We start from the raw sequence: 19236 nt of genomic DNA, 5'->3' as shown, positions 1-19236 counted from the left end.
ATAAGTATATACTCTTCAATTCCTAGGAGGGAATGCCATCTTGAAGTTCTTCGTTGGTTAATTATCAAATCTTATCTCATGTTTCTCTCCATGGAGTGGCTTAACACTTTTTTTTTCTAGTGTCTTTTTATTAATTCATGTTATTAAATGTTTTATTGTTTATTTTCCTATCCTCTCTGTAGCTCGTTATTTACTTACAAATTTCTTTAGAAAGTGGTATTACTAGTGGTGTTCAAACTTTGATTTATATGACTCACTGCCCCATCCAACTTATTCTCCATGGATTCCGATTTAGCTATTCTGGGGAAAACCCAGGAATCTGTTTCTAATCTAAGTGAGCTCTTGACCAAACTTCAGAAAACACTTTCTATCCTTAGAATGTATCATCCTCTGTATTAATTTCCTTGTTGACACTGATCAATGGATACCAGTGGTCCTCTGATCAGTAAATTAATAATTCTTGTTTTTTATTTCCCTGAACAATTTAACACTCTTTTCCTTCACCTAATTTATACATACTTTTCTTATCATTGTAGGATTCCTGAACTAGCCCTTTTTCATTAAACTCCTTAGGGCTGTGCCTTAGTTTCCATTAATACCTCTTCCTCTTTACCTTTGCTGTTTTTCTATACTCTTCCCTGATTCTTCTATTTTTCTTCCTATCCTGGCTATCTTAGTGACTTAACCTCCCATAATTTCAACTATAAAATCAAAGTAAATTCATAACAACTCTTCCTTTTTTCTTTAAAAATTTTCTCACCTCTTGTGAACACTAGTCATATTTTTAATACTCTGTTGTAATTTTGATTTATAAATCCCTCCAGAATCTCAAAATCAACTCATCATATCCTCCTACAAACTGTTCTTATTCTAACTTTATTATTGCTCTGACTTTACCATTCTGTTATTCAAACTTCAAGCTTCTTGTTATCCATTAATTATTCCTATTTTTAAACCCTCATATCCAATCAGATGTGAAGTTGTAACAATCATATATTTTAAAATTGCTTTCGCATCCATTATTTGTATTAATATTGCCAAACTGTACTATCTTTCATCAGTGACAAAACTTTGATCTGGAAACTCATCTCAGTTTCCTCTCTCTCCTTTTTGTATTGTCCCTGGAGAAGTGTCAGTGAGATCTGCCTTCAGCAGAAACTTTTGTGAAGAACATAGTTGAATGATGACCATCAGCTGTCTTACATTTAGATTTATTCAAACATTCACAATATGGCCACACTTCACCCAGGCTGCTCCCAACCAAAGGCTGAGAGGTTTCTGCCAAACTAAAGACACCTCTAATGAGCCATTTTTGCTTAGACCATTTGCCGAGATAGGATTTCCTCAGAACTGCACTGGATACTCAGTCTCTTGCTAGCAATCCTCCTTCCTTTCCTCTCTTCCTACAAGTATCAGATATGTATTGTGGGCCAAAGGCTCTCTTGGCCAGCCCCAGTTCTCTTTCCCAAGTCAATGCCCCACAGTCAAAAACCACCAAGAACATACCTGTAGTTGAAAATTCAGATTTTTACTCATTCCAGCAAGAAAAAGTATGTATCACAGGAAACTGAGGGGTGTCCCAATTATGAGGTATTAGAAAGAACTTGTTATAGGATCTAGACTTGTGTTAGGTGATTCAAGAGAGGTTGTAAGTATGGCTTAGATCTGTATTGAATGTTGTCAGGAAGTGGGGGTAATTGTATCATTGAATTTTAATAAATTTTATCTACAGGGAGGGCAGACTAGGGAAAGGATAAAGCTATAATTTGTAAAGAAATAATGACTACTCAGGTTAGCTGAAAGAGAGGGATTGTAAGAAACAAAAAAAAAAAGCAAAAAACACCTGTTTCTTCTACATTCTTACACAGCAATTCTGGCACCAGATTTGTGGGTGTTTTACCCATGCCATCTAATTCTCCAACTCTCTTGACACCAACTGGGTGTCCTATAATTTAACTTAATTCTGACACTACCTACCCAGAATTAGTGCTAACTCCACAGGGTAAGGGCTCAATCCCACAAGACTGCTCTACCCCACAACAGATACCAGTTGCAAGTCCAGGTGGTCCCCTGTGTTTCTAAAACCAACTGGCTATACATAGATTTCAACAATCTTCTCCTCAGGTTTGATAATTTGCTAGAACAGCTCACAGAACTCAGGACAATAGTTTACTTCCTAGATTACTGTCTTATTATAAAATAATACAACTCAGGATCAGCCAGATGGAAGAGGTGCATAGGACGAGGTATGGGGAAAGGTCACATAGTTTCCATATCCTCTCTAGGTATACCACCTTTCCAGAATCTTCATGTGCTCACCAGTGTGGAGGTTCTCCTAATTCTCTTCAGACAGGGCATGTTATGGCAGCTGAATTAGTCATGGTCGATTACATTATTGGTTATTGGTGATGAACTCAACCTGGGGGTTGGGGGCTGGTGGTAGTAAATTTCCCACCCTCTAATCACATGGTTAGTTCCCTGGCATCCACCCCCCCCCCCCCCCCCCCCCCCCCCCCCCTGCATCCTTAGGCCATCCAGGAAACCACTGCCAAACAGCCATCTCATTAGCATACAAAGAGATACTTATCACTTCAGAGATCCCCAGGACACCAAATATATACTTCTTATTAAGACAGAGATGTTTGGTACTTTTGGCTTGGACAATTTTCATGTTTTCTATGTGTAGGTCTATAGAAAGTTATGGATTGCACTGTGTTTCCCCAAAAATCATATGTTGAAGCCCAACTCTAATGTTACTGTTTTTAGAGATAGGGCCTTTAGGGAGATAATTCAGGTTAAATGAGGTCATAAGGGTTGGGTTCTAATCTGATAGGACTGGTGCCCTCATAAAAAGAAATTCCAGAGAGCTATCCACAGTGTGCACACAGTAAAGGGCAGTGGGGACAGTGAAATGGCACTGTCTACAAGCCAGGAGGAGAGACCTCACCAGAAACCGAATCTGCCAGCACCTCTGCCTGGGACTTATGGCCTCCACAAGTGTGGAAAATAAATTTGTTGCTTAAGCTTGCCCAGTCTGTGCTATTTCATCATGGCAGCCCAAGCAGACTATTACATGGAGCGATCTTGTTTTTACGTTAATCAATCATAGTCCCAGAGTAGACTTGACTGATATTGATGTTCTGTGAAATGTTCATTTCAGTAAGGGAACAACCAACTATTCGTGACTGCCAGGCCAGTTTATAGCAACACTAAGTTCTGACTGATACTATGAGGCAAGCTCCAGGATATTTAGGGGTTGCTTTTCTCTCTTTCATCTATTATCTTTCACAAACGTTTCCTTAAAAAAAATTGTGTATATCTAATCTCCTCTCGGAGCGTGCTTCTCAGAGATCTGAACTAATACAGGTGATCATGGGAGTGGTCCGAGAAAATTAAGTTTTCTAAGATGAAGTTTGAAGGCTATCTCCAGCAGGGAAGACTCCATCCTGAGTGGAATATGGAACACTGTTGACAAGGTTGCAGGTCTATTTCGGGAAGATTTTATCAATGATAACCTGGGAAACAACCCAGTGGTGGAAGGTGCCTTGACTGATTGGTGAAATAATGTAGGCATTTGAAAGTTATAGGGGAAATAATGACTACAAGGGCAGTACAGTTGCCTGTTTACTAAGTACAAATGTACTAAGTTCCATTGATGTCCTGCAGTGGGATGATTAACAAGAAACTGAAGGCAGTTAACAAACAGAGGTCAGAGTAAAAACTTAAGATCCTATTTAGTGGTGTATAAAAAAGGCCTTTATCTCCTCCAGTGGGAGAGAGACTTAGAAGAGTGTAAAACTCAGGATCTGATAATCATGGCCATAGAGCTCTGGAGATGTTTAAATGCTGCCACTGTTTGTTGGTATGCTAAAGTCAGGCATAATCTGTAAAACCTGGGCCCCTGAAAATGTATGGTGTGCAGACCACTCAGAGATTGAAGAGGTGACCCATCTCTGTGTAGTATGATGTAGCACTCCCCCACACAAAAGAAGATGCTTAAGGATTTTCCTCTATAAGAGGTAATTCTCCCAAGGCCCACTTTCCTAACTACCAGGCCCCAAACAACTGCTATACTGTCACATAAGCACACTGGAGATATGTTGAACTTGATAAGGATGAAAATAAGTACACCCAAAAGTAACTGCAAGATGTTGCCAGCATATCACAGTAGGAGCCAGGGAATGTCCCTGAGATTCTACTGGAGGGGTCAAGGGGACTAAAACATAAGACTGAATAAGTAAGAATTAATTGCCATAGGGCATTTTCTTGGGGAAATAATAGCTTGTCAAAGACTTCAAGGGATGGGGCAAACCTTCTTCTAGGGTGGCTCTTAAAAACCTGGAGAAGGTAATGTCACAGGTGAAGCAAAGTGTAAATGCCAGTGTGAAAAAAATGCCAAAATTTCAGACCAGGTTAGGAGAACAAGTAAGAGGGCTTGACCTGCAGGCAGTTGTGGAGATGTTTAATAGAACATGGCATCCAAGCAGACAGGTTACCAACAAGGGTTCTGCTCTGTGGGAAAGTAAATTCAAAGAAAGCAAAAATAGAGAAGGAGGAAGCTTAATGGCAGGAATGCAAAGAAAAAGTCTTCATGCCTTGTTCAGTACCCAAGCTTAAGCCTATTTTCCCATCTGGAACCCAGTGATGGAGGAGGTAGCCTGGCGTTTAATAGGAAGATGCAGACAATAGGAATAGTTTAATAGGAAGAAGCTATGAAAAGTATAGACCATAACGATTTTTACCAGTCCTTCACCAAAGAGACATACAACCCTTTACTCAAGTGACAGAACACAGAGGAAAGGAGACTATCCAGATGTTTTGAAGACTCTTGGACACCGAGTTTGGCTTGACATTGATGTCTGTTGGCAATCCTGTTAGAATGACTCATAATGGCCAGGTAATATATGGATACCTGGCTGAAGTTTAACATATAGTGGGCCCATGGAGCCATGGATCCACTCGGTGTTCATTTCCCCAGTCCTTGAAGGTATAATTGAGATTGACGTATTTGACAGTTGGAGTAACTCCCACATTTGGATCGTGGTTTACAGACTAAGTGTTATCATGGTGTGGAAAGCCAAACTGAAGCCTTTGAAACTGTCCTTCTACTTTGGCCAACACAGTAAATCAAAAGTAATGTGCTTCAAAGAGAGGTGTCAGACACTAGTGATTCTATTAAAGACCTAAATGATCCAAGGGGGGTGGTCCTAATCATAAACACTGAAGAATTACTACAGAATGACTCTAGCTCAATGACTCTAGCATTAGCCTTATTGTAGTTGTTGTACCAGATACGGTATCAATGCCAAATGAATTCCAGAATGTAACAAGTCCTTCCTAGTAGAGAAGAGACTAATACTGCTTTCAGCTTTGGTGAATTGGCAGAAAGAGGAAGGATATGCCAAAGAGAATGGGAAGAAATGAGCTATATTTAGAAATTGGGTAAGTTATCTGTCATATTTCAGCTGGCATAATTTACTAAAATCTTAAATTTAAGTTTTGAGGACCCCAAAACACACAGCAAATCTTTACCTGCCCTACAACTCTTTACAGGTCTTCATCAAAATGCAAGGAGGTAATACATAGAAGGCTGAGGATAGGGCAAGAGAACTGAGGAAGATCACTCTTAAGATACATTGGACTTCCCAGAGTGTTTATGCTGCATAACAAACTACCTAAAACGTGGTGGCTTAAAACAACATATTTATTATCTCATGGTTTCTGTGGTGCTAGCATCCAGGAATGGCTCACTTCGGCCCTCTGCAGAGGGCCACATAAAACTGTAATTAAGGTTGACCCCAGTGCTGGGATCTCATCAGAAGCCTGACTGAGAAAGAATCTACTTCCAAGCTCCCTCCAGTCATTGGCATAATTCATTCCCTTGTGCCTGTAGGCTTTATAGCAAATGGTTTATAGAAAGCCAGTTAGGGCAAGTGGAGGGGAGAGCGGAAGGGATGGGCAGAAGGAGGGAGACAGGGCAACTGACTCCAAAGATGGGGGTCTCTGGAGCCTCTTTTATTAGAGCACTAATCCCATTCATAAGGGCTCCACCCTCATGACCTTACCACCTCACAAAGGCCCCGCCTCCTAATACCATCACCTTTGGGATTAGGTTTCAACATATGAATTTGCGGGAGACACATTCAAACTATAGCAGAATGGAAAGAGTACAAAACAATAGAAAAGAATATGTTAGTTATTATGTATGTATTACATATATATGCATATACTTAATTATATATATACAATGTATATAATATACATAGTAATATACATTATAAGTTTTATATATATATAAAATTAGCTTTCTATCATTATATAACAAATTAGCAGCCCTTTAAGCAATATAAATTTATTATCTCATAATTTCTGAAGGTTGGAAGCCTGGCATGTAATGGATAGATCTTCTGCTCAGAATCTCACTAGGCTAAAATCAAGTTATAAGCCTGGGCTACAAGTATCGTCTAGGCTCGTGATCCACTTCTAAATTCACTGATTGCTGCCAGAATTAATTTCTCTCTCATACTTTGCACATTGCCCCTCCATCCTCAAGCCAGCAATGGATGGTCAAATTCTTTTTGTGTTTCTCATCTGACTTCCTTTTCTACAGTCATCTTCTAGTTTTATGGGCTCACATGATTACACTGAACCCAGTTTAATAATCTAGGAAATCTTAGTCAAGTGATTAGTAACCTTAGTAACACCTAGAAAGCCCCTTTTTTCATTTAATGGAACTTATTCTTCAGCATAACACCAGGAGTCAAAGGTTATGGGGGGCCAAAATTCTGCTGTATATTCAAAGGATACTATTAACTGACTATTTTAAAGAAAATGCATGTATTTATGAAATTTACAGTATATGGAGAAATAAAATATATAGCATCAAGAAAACAAAGTATGAAGGACTTCCCTGGTGGGGCAGTGGTTAAGAATCCACCTGCCAATGCAGGGGATACAGGTTTAATCCCTGGTCCAGGAAGATCTCACATGCCACGGAACAGCTAAGCCCGTGTGCTACAACTACTGAAGCCCGTGTACCTAGAGCCCATGCTCCGCAACAAGAGAAGCCACTACAATTAGAAGGCTGTGCACCGCAACGAAGAGTAGCCTCCACTCACCCCAACTAGAGAAAGCCTGCTCGCAACAACAAAGACCAAACACAGCCAAAAGAAAGCAAAGTATGAGAGAAAAGTAAATGGAATTATGTAAGTCACTTATATTATTTGTGAAACAGTATAAGGTTATTTAAAGACAAAATCTAATAAGAGAAGATAGATATTGTTATTTCTAGAACAACTACTAGAAAGCAAGATGGAAAAATAAATCTAAGAAGTCCTCATGGTAGGAGAGTCAGAGGAACTAATTTGTTTTACTTTGGAAGGGATTTCCCAGAATGCTAAGAGCATTGGACCTTAGCCATTTCACCAATGTTGCAGGTCTCTGAATCTTTAGTTCCCATCCTCTGGAGTCCTTGATGTCTAGACAGTCTAGATCTCTTTGGTTGACAGGAAAGAGAACAAGGGAATTGACATAGCCCTGTGTAAACTGTAAATATATACCATTATCTCTTCCAAGTGAATGTGAGCTCATTCTGATTCTCTGTCCTAATAGAGATATAAACAAATGAATTTGATAAATCTATGGACTCATGCATGTTTCTGAGATAATGTTAATTTTCTCTAGTGCAGATACTGCATCTGGTAGAGTGTCTGAAATTAAAGTTACCACTTGCTTGAGATAACAGTATTTAATTTTCATGCTCCATATTCTATCTGATTTTTGCAAGGTCTGGATTTATGAATTAAACTGATGAATGTTGGGACCACCACTTCTCCATCCATTAGTTCTTTAAGGTGACATCAATTTCTGCTATTCCCTCAAAGATGTGACTTTTTAAAATTGAAATCCTGGTTGTGGAAGAGCAGTTTCAGAGGTGCCATATAGACTTCTAAACTACAATATAGCCTACCACATGGGCTAAGTGCCAAATATAGTGTCTATGCCTTATGCCAAGTAGATGGATTCTGATTACACATTTAGAGGTTAGAGAGATGACTAACAGGTAGGTCTATGTCTGAACTCAACTTAATACCTGCTCACTTTATGTTCCGAATCTCTAAGGGGTTGTGGAGTAATTGTCAAGAACTACAAAGTATCTGGAATTTCCTCTATTTGCAAGCTAACAAGTTAACCTGCCACAAGTTCATGGATGGTAGCAGAAGACATGAGACTCCTGGGTCATAGACAAAGGACTTTTATTACTCATAGCACAGGAAGAATCTCATGTTTGCATTAGTTCCACCTGCTCTGCAAGTCCCATTGGGGTCCATGTGGGGTGATACAAGTGGATACTGCACAAAAGAGTGGGTTTGAACCTCAGCTGAGGGACCACAAGCTTACAAAACTCAAATCTGTGATAAGGAAGCTGTTAGAAAACTTGCTTAAATTTCTCCCCAGAGCTAGACATTATCTTTATTATCATAGTTAATAAACAAATCTGACCTCTGCTCTGGAAGGGAACATTATGACTATCTTCTAAGGTTGCTTGCTCACCTTCCTCAGAAAAAAAGTTGATTTAAAAACATGCAAAAAAAATGCAAAACCAGAGAGGACCATGGGAAATTGTCTACCAAAAGTTATGAAGCCACTTCATGTCTCCAGATACACATGTGAAACCATACCTTGTGGACAGTCCTCAAAGTATTTAAGTATCTCCTCCGTTCCCCTCACCAACAGTGCAGAGTTATAAGAGTAGTCATTTTTCAGTTCCTTTAGTGAAGGACTGAGGTAGTCATTACTGTGTGTAGTTTCAATGTAGAGTCCTTCCTTCTGGTTACCTAACCATTATTTCAGTCAGTTTGCTCTGAGTTTAAAAACTAATGTAGGTCTAGAAATTGAACAAAGTATCATGATGTTTTAATGGAACAACTGCCCTCAGATTCATGATCATCCATCCTTGATTTCTTCTGATGGTACAAAGTTAGAATTACCCTTACTGACTGTCCACATATTTTGCCCTCATGATACTGTGCTCTACTAAATATCCCACAATGCTCTTTTGGTCTTGGCTGTCATTTTAACATTGTTGTTCATTATGATAATTGAACACTTGCCTTCTGACAGCAAAGCATCAACACCTGGTCAATAGAGTTTTGCAAGCCTAGAATCCTTACTGCTGTGAGTGGATCTAGTTTTATAACAGAATCTTCTACAGTGAGCTCTGGTTTTCAGAGGAAATATACCAGTGAACTGCCAAGATGCTGGTGTTTGCCGCACTCACCTGTATATCCCTCATCACTTTAGTAAATAGAATGACCTTTAAATCCTCCCCTGGAACATGACCATCTGGTGGGTTTTGGAGAATTCCTTCACTTAGACATGCTCATTACAGGCATCTCCACCTCACTAAGCATAGATTATTACTTTAAAAAAATGGTCCTAGGAGCCATCACTGCAACAGGTTTGTGATAGCTCCAGGGATAGAAAGTAAATATACCCCTTGCATGACTAAACAAGAGGAGAGAAAACAAACTAAAAATACCAGCAATGAAAGCTGAGACAACAGTACAGGTATTATAGCAATTAAATGGATAAGAGGGAAACATAATGAATATTATGACACTGAATTTGAAAATTTACAAAATTTACAAAAATTTACAAAATTTTTGTAAGAAAAGAAAATTTACCTAAACTCATCCAAAACCAAATAGGAAATGAAAATAGCTTTATATCAATCAACAGGATTGAAAACATAATTTTTTAAAAACACTATGGAAAAAAAAAAAAAAAAAAACACTATGGAAAAAAAACCCTCTAGGCTCAGAATGCTTTCCTGGTGAATTTTCCTTTTAAAAAAACAAACATTGTATATAAGATCTTTTAGAAAATCTAGCAGAATGGAACATTCCCAATTCATTCTATGAGACCAGTATAATTGGATTTGAAAATCTGATAAGACTATTATACAAAATAAAATCACAGAATAATCTCATCATGATACATGCAAAAGTCCTTAACAAAATATTAGCACAGTGTATCCAGTGATATACCAAAAGGGTAGTACTTCATGATCAAGTGAGAATTCTCAGTAATGAAAAACTGATTTTACACTTAAAAATCAATTTATGGTATTAACAATTGAAAGGAGAAAAGCATATGATCATCTTAATAAAAGCAAAATAAACTGTTTGATAATATCCAACATGCATTTATAATAAAAACTCATTAATTTAGAAATAAGAGCATACTTCTATCTGATAATGTGAATCTTCAAAAATAATATCAGTATATTAAAATGCATTAGTTTGAGCAAAAGAAATCAGATTCTGTCTTTACTCATAATCATTACTTTATTTGTATTAAGTCCCAAAATAAGCAAAATAATCCATGGTAATATAAATCAGAAAGTGATTTCATCAATGTACAGAGAAAGACAGGAAATGGACTGGAAAAAAAAATTGGAAACTTTCCTGATGATGGAACTATTTTATGTTTGATTTTCGATGGTGGTAAGTAGGTAAACAGAGTTTCAAAGCTCAAAGTAAAAATGTGGGAACTCTTTATTATGTGTAAATTATACCATTAATATTAAAGAAAAATACTAGGTATGCTTGTAATATTTTATTTTTACAGCTGAGTTCTGAAATAGCCAATTAAATGGGCTTATTTGTTTTGGTTTTGCTGGCCTTGTGCAAACATGACTCATGATAATGATTTACTGTCTTGTTTGCAGTGTGCCCAATGCATATTTAAGTAACTTTGATAATAGCACATTATCAGACAAACTGTAAAAGGGCCATTTATTATGTTTTATCCATTTCATGAGTTTTCACAACAAATTGATCTATTTGCAGCCAAAAGGTCTAGTAATGAAAATAAAAACAAAAATAAAAAAATAAGACCTAATGAAACTTAAATCTTTTGCACAGCAAAGGAAGCTATAAACAAAACAAAAAGAAAACCTACAGAATGGGAGAAAATATTTGCAAACTATGTGAGTGACAAGGGTTTATCTCTAAAATTGAGCTGTATGAGCTGTTTGTATATACCAAAAAGCAAAAAATGGGCAGAAGATCTAAAAAGACATTTCTCCAAAGAAGACATATAGATGGCCAAAAGGCACATGAAAAGTTGTTCAAGATCACTATTGATTAGAGCAATGCAAATCAAAACAACAGTGAGGCATCACCTCACACTGGTCAGAATGGCCAACATCAAAAAGTCTACAAGTAGTAAATGCTGGAGAGGGTGTGGAGAAAAAGAAACCCTAGCACAATGTTGGTGAGAATATCACTATGGAGAACAGTATGGAGGTTCCTTAAAAAACGAAAATAAGAGCTACCATATGATCCTGCAATCCCACTCCTGGACATATATCTGAAGAAAACCATAATTCAAAAAAATACATGCACCCCAATGTTCATAGCAGCACTATTTACAATAGCCAAGTCATGGAAGCAACCTAAGTGTCCACTGACAGATGAATGGATAAAGAAGATGTGGTATATATACACAATGGAATACTACTCAGCCATAAAAAAGAATGAAATAATGCCACTTGCAGCAACATGGATGGACCAAAAGATTATCATACTAAGTGAAGCAAGCCAGATAGATAGATAGATAGATAGACAAAGATCATGTGATATCACTTATATGTAGAATCTATAAAAAAAATTATATTTACAAATGAACTTATTTACAAAACAGAAATAGACTCACAGATAGAAAACAAACTTATGGGGGCTTCCCTGGTGGTGCAGTGGTTAAGAATCCGCCTGCCAATACAGGGGACACGGGTTCGTGCTCTGGTCCAGAAAGATCCCACATGCTGTGGAGCAGCTAAGCCTGTGCGCCACAACTACTGAACCTGTGCTCTAGAGCCGGCGAGCCACAACTACTGAAGCCTATGTGCCTAAAGCCCTTGCTCTGCAATGAGAGAAGCCACCACAATGAGAAGCTTGCACACCACAACAAAGAGGAGCCCCTGCTCGCTGCAACTAGAGAAAGCCCACATGCAGCCACAAAGACCCAACGCAGACAAAAATAAATTAATTAATTAAAAAAAAAAAAAAAAAAAAGAAAAGAAACTTATGGTTACCAAAGATGGGGCGGGGGAGTGTAAATGAGGTGTTTGGGATTAAAATTTATACATTATTATATATAAAATAGATAACCAATAAGGACCTACTGTATAGCAAGCACAGTATTAAGATATTAAGCTATTAATATAGTTAGTATAAAGATATTAAGATACTTAATATCTTGTAATAACCTATAATGGAAGACAATGTAAAAAAACAATTATATACGCATAACTGAATTACCTTGCCGTACACCTGAAACACATTATAAATCAACTATATTTCAATAAAAAAATTTTTTAATTAAAAAATCATTTAATAGAACAAATATTTATTGAGTGCCTACTATGTGCTAACCATGCTTTGAGGAGCCCAGGATATGTTAATAAATCAAACAGACAAAATTCTCTGCTTCTGTGGAGCTCACATTCTTTCATTTTCTCTGCTAAGTACAGTTAGTCTCCTTTATGCTATTACCTTTGCATCTTAAACTCTAAAAATTAGACTTATTCAGAGTTCTTTCTTCAATCTCTTATTCTTTCTACATTAATTCTCTTGGTGGTGATATTTACTCTCATGGTTTTACATATCATCCATTCACTGATTACTTCCAAAATCATACCTCCATTTGATCTCTTCACAGAGCACTGGAATCACTTATCCAACCCCCAACTTGACTTCTACAAGTGAATAGCTAATAAGCACCTCAAATACCTAAAACCGTGATGATCATGGGTTCCAGTTTAGCCAAGACAATCTGTATTTACACTTATAGTCTTATTGTCTTTGTATAACTACTAATATATTCCCCTTCAATCTCAAAGGGATCTTGATATGGATAATATGGACATTCTATCCAAACAGCCCTCTTGATTCCACTTCCCAATTTAGTTTTAGCCATCATAATAATGGCAAATCAATTCGCCTAAGCATTCCGTCCAAAATAATGTTTTATTCTCGAATACTCTTGTTTGCTTGTACTCTATCAGCTAGAAACTTCTATTGTTTCTGATTTCAAAACATACCAAATCTAACCAATATATAAAATGCCACAGTTATTTTGGATTTATAATACTTTATTTTCCTTAAAGGGTACTCCTTCAAATTTTAAAACCACATAGCATCCAGGGTGAACTTACTAAAATCTAAATTAAATCTTGCCATTCTATTTCTCAAACTCTTAAGTAGCTTCTCATGAATCTCAACATGAGGTCCAAATTAAAACTGATAATGTTCTTTATAATTTTCCCAAGCCTACCTCCCTGAGTTAATCTCCTACCACTATGAGTTTATATACTCTGCTTTTGTCAAACATAACATCTCATTGCTCTTTAAAGGTGCCGTTTTTTGTTGACTCCAGAGCTTTCAATTTATTGTCCTTAAATATTGGAGAACTTTTCTCTTAGGGTTTTTGATGCTTCCTCTCTTTCATTCATATGTGTGCTCAAGAGTTCTCTTAGTTGGGAGAAAATATTTTCAATGAATCTCTCACATTTCTGCATGCCTAGGTATTCAAAGCATATTTATTCAAGTTTATTTTTTATATTCCAGGATAGCAAAGATAGAGAATGTTTCTTTCCCTAAACATATATACCAAGATTACACAGATAAAGACCTCAATCCTCTATCCTGAGAAAACTTGCTCACATTTCAGGGTAATAATGTATCTTTCTGGAGGGAAGATGAACAAGTTTCCTAGAGGTCGCTTTTTAAGACTGGGACTATCCTAAGCATTTCTCAGCTGTGACACAACATATACAACATCCATTTGGGCACACCTCTGCATCACCCCCATGGGACTCAGGAGGGTAAGTAATGATGAAAACATGGAGCTCATGCTACCTGCTGTATTCTGTGAGTAATCTACTTAGGTTCATTGTCTTCTCATCAGCTGAATCTATGTAATTGTAGTGAGTCTGCCTAGAACCTAGAAGTTGCCCCTGCACTGCTGGTTGGGAACCACTTGGCCGCTAACAGTTAAAAGTTCTGATCACCCAATTTCTACATGGGAGGGGAGATTTACCTATGCCAGCAACAATCCTCGGACACCAGCTGGGTGTCCTACAATTCATCTCAAATCTGAGGCTGTCTCTCCAGAGACAGGCTCAGATTCCACAGGTTAAGGCTTCAGTCCCCACGAGACTGCTCCTCTCTTGACTTTAGATATGAGTTGAAAACCCAGGTTATTACTGGTGTTTCTGACCAACAGGTTATAGATTGGAAGTTTCAATGACCCTCTCCTCAGGTTTGATTAATTTGCTAGTGTAGCTCAGAACTCAGAGGAACATTTTACTTACTAGATTATTATAAAAGATTATTTATATATTATAAAAAAAATATAACTCAACAACAGCCAGATGGAAGAAACATATAGGACAAGATATGGTGAAAGGGCACCTAGCCTTCATGTCCCCTCCAGGAAAGCCACTCTCTCCAAATCTCCACACGTTCATCAAACTGGAAGCTCTCTGAACCCAGTCCTTTTGGGTTTATATAGAGGCTTTATTTGATAGGGATAGTTGATTAAACCATTGGTCATTGGCTATTGATTCAAATTCTGGTCCCTCTCCCCTCCCTCCCTGGAGATCAGGGGGATAGGACTGAAAGTTCCTGCCCTCTAATCACATGGTTTGTTCTCCTACCAACCAGCTCCCCTACTTAGATTGGCTCCAAATCACCTCATTGACATAAGACATATTTTATGTCTCTTAACACTTAGGAAATTCCAGTGGTTTAAGGAGCTATGTGCCAGAAAAGGGGACAAAGAACAAAAATATATTTCTTACTATAAATCACAAGTTTTTCAGAGATTAGATAATTCCCTTGTTCAAAACCTTCATCTGTTTTCTGTCTCAGTAAAAATAAAGTCGTATTTCTTATTGTGTCTCATAAGGTATGGTCCCTACCTGCATCTAAAAACACATTTACCCCCTCCCTCCTCTCTTCCTCTTCTCCACTTCCACTCAATGTTCAATTAAGGCTGATAAACTGCTATTCAGTCTAAGATCATTATACCAACTCTCATTGCTTCTTATTCTCTACCATTCTTCCTGTTCATAGAATACATTTCGACCCATATCCATCAGGTGAAAACCTATTGATTTTTCAAAATTCCGTTAAATTGTCTCATATTGTAAATAATTCCTCTTTCAGAAGTACTGGTTACTCCCTTCTTTTGTGACAACTCTATGAATATAAGGCTCTTATTATTCTGCATATAACCTTGCTATTTCACTCATATTTATAGGTCCAACTTTCCCTTATATGCCCAACTTTTCCACCAAGCTCTTTAGTAGATACTATTTATTTAGTTCCTACTGTGTGCCAGAAAGCGCACCTTTCACTCTGGATGCATATAAAGTAGATGTTATTCCTATTTCAGGTTCATAGGTCGAAATACTGCTCAAAGACTTACAGTTGTTAAGAAGAGGCAGGATGCTAACCAAAGTCTTTGAATTCCCAAGGCTCTAATTTGCATCACTGTGTATGCTTCATAACACCTATTAGAACAAGACAATATCATTCCCTTTAAACAGGTGATAAATCTGAGCCTCAGAAATGTTAAAACTTTTTCATGTTCAGAGATAAGATTTGATTTTTTTTTTAAATTCTAGGACTTTATACATAGTTACTGCAGAATAAGAGATTTACAGAGAAAATGAATGAGTAGGTATTTCTATGACTACATGGGTTTATTGGGAAAAAAAAAATCAACAGGAGGAACCTATTGATTTGGCAGGTCTTGTTTCAATTATTCTAAGTGTGAGATGATGAGGAAGGTTTTATCGAAGATTTTTAACAGGCAACTTGAGATAAATTCAGTACAAACTCCTAATCTGTTTATGGCAAATGGTTCCTGGGCTAACTTAATTTGTAGAAAGCCTGTTTAATTTCTCACATTTTGACCCACATCTGTCAATCAAAGTAAGTACTCTTTAACACCAGGCACTGAAAAGTGAGGCAAAGTTTTATTTATTGGGTGTAGTTGTGAAGACTGCAGGAGATCAGTGGCACTATTTATTCATTAATTTAATAAGTAATTATTGATCTTCTGTGATGTGCAGGATGCTGGGATAGGCAACTATTACACATTGAGAAGATGTCATAATTTCTAATAAAAATTCATTTTTCCCCTTTTATTTCCATTTTGACATCTTAGTGTATTCATTCTATCCACTTTTGAAATCACTACACATGCTAAGTACAGTGATATTGATATAAGATAATTTACATTTTTATAAATACTGTTCTCATTAATATGCTTCTGCAGCCAAGGAAGAGGCAGTCTTAACCCAAAGGGGAATTTTTTTTTCACATCAAAAGGAGACAAATGTTCCTCCTAACTTAAAATAACTGAAGGTAAAAGAAACTTGATACAAACAAATGCATGCCCATGGATGGATAGGATAGGAGTATGTCCTTCTAAAAGGAAAAGAAATCTGTTTTTCCTCTGATCTGGGGTAAAATTCCACAGTGCCTTTAGCTGCTTTCTGATGGTAGGAGGTTTCCTTCAGTTCTGATTTTCAACGCCAGTTACTTATATGATTAAAAAATATATATATTCTTGGGCTTTCCTGGTTGTTCAGTGGTTAAGAATCCACCTGCCAATGAAGGGAACACGGGTTCAAGCCCTGGTCTGGGAAGATCCCACATGCTGCGAAGCAACTAAGCCCGTGTGCCACAACTACTGAGCCTGTGTGCCACACTGCTGAAGCCTGAGCACCTAGAGCCCACGCTCTGCAACAAGAGAAGCCACCACAATAAGAAGCCCGCGCACCGCAACCAAGAGTAGCCCCCGCTCGCCGCAACTAGAGAAAGCCTGCGTGCAGCAATGAAGACCCAATGCAGCCATAAATAAATAAAGAAAAATAAATAAATAAATATATATATTTTAAAAATATACACTCTTAATGCATTAACCAATTTGTCTGAAATCTTCCTTAATGTCTCCAAATTATTTTCTCCTACATTATATTTGCTGGATAGGTTGAAATAGATAACTAAGAAAAGTGTTTATGATATTTTATTGTCTAATTTAAATATATGTTAAAAGTTCACATGTAGTAAGTTCTTAAAACGTTTCAAAAACTGTACCAGAAACTGTTATAAGCAATTTGCACATATAAAATCTTTTAAATATCAATATCCTATGAGCTAGGAATTTTTATCTCCAGGCAAAAAGAGGAAAATAAATCACAGATAAGTAACTTGTGCAAGGTCACATGCTTAGTAAGGAGTGGATCTAAAAACTGTAGTTAATTAGTTTAATTGCAGACCCCATGCTCTCAACCATTATGCTATAATAAATCAAGCTCTGTTAAAAAAAACTATTTCCAACTGAAAAATTAAATAGCTGGAAAACACAACTAAATATGTGATGCAAGGAAAACAAATTTTGAAATATTTAGACCACTATTATCATCCAAAATTAAAATTAATAGTTATTTTACTTTATATATATTTATTAAATAATGACATTTAAAATAATTCTGCTTTATAGTTATAAAACACTCAAGTCTTTAAATGCCTAAGCTTTGCAAGCGTATAACCAATAATGTGCTTTATTTATTCTATGATAAACTCTGTTGTAATGCTCTTTTGGGGATCACTGAAATGGGCATGGAATTTTAAAAACTGTTTATCCTTACACACTGTGGGTTAAGTCAATACCAGTGAAGAAACTGGGCTGCTTATAATGTGGCTACATAAAAAATGCTGGGAAAAGAAAATTGAGTCATTTTGGCTCTTTCTAGTGCCCTGCCAGAATAGAAATGTCCTTAATATTTTTATTCAGTCATATATGTATGCAGTCATTCCAAAAAACATTTTCTGAGCCGATGAAACACAATAAGAACAAAAAAAATCTATTATTCTATGTCAAATACAAGGAATAGAATGATGAAGAAAAGAATCACACTGTTCCAGCCTTAGGTTTTTCAGAGTCCAGAAAAGTTGATCTTAGTCTGTATATAAACTGCTTATATGTATAGAGTGTGAGGAAATAATCATGTCAATTTTAGGTTCTAGACCAGGGGTCAGCAAAGGACAGCCCAAATGACTAATGTGGCCTTCTGTCTGTTTTGGTTCATTTTGCATGTTGAGGTAAGGAAGTATTTTTCATCCCCAATACTGAAAACAATCAAAATTATGATATTGTGTGACACATAAAAATCATAGGAAATCAAATTTTAGTGTCTGTAAATAAGTTTGTTTGTTTGTTTGTTTTTAACACATCCATGCTCTTTCATTTATGTATTGGCTATGGCTGTTTTTGCACTACAAGGACTGATTTGAGTAGCTATGAAAGATGATATGAACAGCAAAGTCTAAAATATTTGCTATCTGTACCTTTCTAGATATGTTTGTTGCCCCTCACCCATATATGAAATGTTTACTGAAAAATTCTCATTGTATGAATGGAGCTACTCACACTGAAATAATCCTCTTCTGAAAAACTGTTATCTTTATTAGAAATTCAGATGCTGCCCATTTTTAACAGTGATTGTGACTGATTATTGCAATCTTTTAAAAATATAATATGTTTGTTTTCAAATATAGAATATTTGGTATTATATATGTGATATTACTCTATTTAATTATGTCAATTTTTTAAAAAAATCTAAAGTGGAGCCCCTATCCACAAATAACTAATATTAAAATAGGAAGAAATAATTAATTACTTATTTGTCAAAACATGGGCTGTTTCTTTGGATGTAGCTATGTTTCTTAAATCTCTAATGTTGGGATAGATTAAGTTTGGGAATAAGGCTAATGTCAGGTGATAAAACTATACCTCAGATTTCCCAAGAGCAATTTTATTTTTGTCCCTGATTATATTTTGGGATTCTCTTGGCTTATTTTCTTAGAAGAGTTTAATTTTCTTGCAGCTGATGATATTAAAAAACAAATTCAAAAGCAAAACATAAAAAACCCACCTCACACTGAAGACCTAGATTAAAAACAACGTTGATTCTGAGATCGCTTACTGTTCTACAATATAAATGATAACTCTGGATTCTATACTATTAGAACCAAGTTTTCCCTCCAGACTTAGTCTTCCATCAGAAAAATTTTTGGAACTACTATAAGAAAACTTCTCTAATAGTAAAGTTAAGGTACACACCTAAGAAAGAGTGATTTAAACTTCATTCAG

This window comes from Aethalodelphis obliquidens, unplaced genomic scaffold (genome assembly GCF_003676395.1).
Source record: "Aethalodelphis obliquidens isolate GAN/ISIS:26980383/991018 unplaced genomic scaffold, ASM367639v1 scaffold79, whole genome shotgun sequence".
Taxonomy (NCBI): domain Eukaryota; kingdom Metazoa; phylum Chordata; class Mammalia; order Artiodactyla; family Delphinidae; genus Aethalodelphis; species Aethalodelphis obliquidens.
This window is presented reverse-complemented; position numbering follows the sequence as displayed.